At 38.0% G+C, this 1,723-nt stretch overlaps 1 long non-coding RNA gene across 1 annotated transcript in view; it reads left to right on the plus strand.

Moving 5' to 3' along the window:
* The first annotated feature begins 82 nt into the window (after nt 1–82).
* LOC106518833 (uncharacterized) overlaps nt 83–1,723 on the plus strand; it is a 5,593-nt gene continuing 3,952 nt past the window's right edge. The window contains exon 1 of the long non-coding RNA XR_001310371.1: nt 83–1,203. This is a non-coding gene — a long non-coding RNA (uncharacterized LOC106518833). The remainder of the gene's footprint in view (nt 1,204–1,723) is intronic.

Here is a 1,723-nt window from a genome sequence, read left to right on the forward strand (position 1 = left end):
GCTCATCAGCTTACCTCTTTTTCCATCCATTTCATCACTGGTCTCATCTGACCTCACCAGTCATTCTCTGAGCTCAATCAGCTGGATGAAGAGGACATGTCTTTTACCTTTGCTCATGTATCACTTTTACATGGGATCGGGGGTCCGAACAACATTCAGAGAGGCTGGTTGGCCAACATGGTTGACTTCACAGGAAGAAGATCTGGAAAGCAAAGTCTTCCTGTTCTGAATAAAGGATCCACCCTGTTTCCAGGCCTGGAAACTGCCATCAGATCCTGACTTTCAGTCTGCAGTGTTATCACACGGTGTTTCATTAGACAGAGAATGCTGGTGCTGAAGGCCTGAAGGCCATTAGATGAAGTAAACCATTCTTGTGGCAGATCAGCACCAGATGAAAGCCTTCCAGAGAGTAATAACTCAGCACTSAGAAGGGTTTAAAATATCTTTATCATTCTCACGTTGTTCTTGTTGTTCTCCCTCCCCCTCTGCTTTCTCCCTTCATCCTTGTTGAAAAGTGGTTTAGTTCAACTTCAAATGTCACTTTACAGCAGGAGGGAGGGCAGCTTCAGTGTGGAAACTGATGTGAAGGAACACGAGAAACAAGACGTCAGATAAAAGGCACACATTTGGTCCAAACTTCAGAAGAGTCACAGCTCTCTGCTGTGACATTTCTAACCTGAAACCAGCTTCACAGACATCATTTCTGACCACAGGTTTGATGTTTCTTCAGCAGTGGTGGAARTTCTGCCTGAGCTGAGGAGCTTTTTAACAAGTTAGAGCTGAGCTGTAAGGTGAGGCTCCTGCTGAAGGAGACGGTCTTATGGATGTTTTTATTTAACCTGCTTTGGCCAAAGAGGGAAAACATGAAGCAGAGGAAACATTTCTAAACTCCTCCAAATGTTCACAACGAATCAAACCAAAAGCCACAAGAGCCTGCCTCAGCTACCATTCTGAAATAATCTTTAAAGTGCTGTTTGATGGCATTCTGCCACATCTGGAGTCAATTTACTAAACATCCTACATTTAAATTGTTTTCCTGCATGGCACAGCCTGGTTTTATAATGGTTTTATCATTTTGCCTATATGTTGTCTTAAATCTATTACTTGTTTGGCTTTTTAAAACTACTGATTTTTAATATTTGTTTCTTTTTTAAATCTTAGCTGATGCTCCACAGAGATGTACCACAGAATCTGTTTCACCTGGTAATGATTTACATCAGTCAAACTAGAGATACTAGATGTAGATGTGAGTCCTTGTTATYGTTTCATAAATTAATTAAGTAAAAACTCAAGGTTTAAATGTTAGTTTCTCTCAGGTTATTACCTAGAACTCAGACTTTTAGGCACTTCCACAAAACACTTAAAGTTGGTGAATTAGATGTTTTCTTGTCTCATTCTGACAGTGTTGTATAAAGTACCATAAAGTGATACTTGAGTAAAGTACAAGTACCTTACCCAAAAATTACTTTGGTAAAAGTTAAAGTCTCCTTTAGGAATATTACTTGAGTAACAGTCCTAAAGTATCTGATATTTTTGTACTAAAAGTATTGATTTAAAATGAGCAGTTAGATTTTCTGTAATGACATTTATTAGGAAAAAATGCAGAAATGACTATACTGTATTAAAATAATTAATTTATGTTAAATTCAGGATGCACTAGTCCAGTTGTTTAAGTTTATATACATATATCAAGGCTGCCCAAAACTTTTTCTCAAATAAAAAT

Source organism: Austrofundulus limnaeus, unplaced genomic scaffold, assembly GCF_001266775.1.
Source record: "Austrofundulus limnaeus strain Quisiro unplaced genomic scaffold, Austrofundulus_limnaeus-1.0 Scaffold66, whole genome shotgun sequence".
Taxonomy (NCBI): domain Eukaryota; kingdom Metazoa; phylum Chordata; class Actinopteri; order Cyprinodontiformes; family Rivulidae; genus Austrofundulus; species Austrofundulus limnaeus.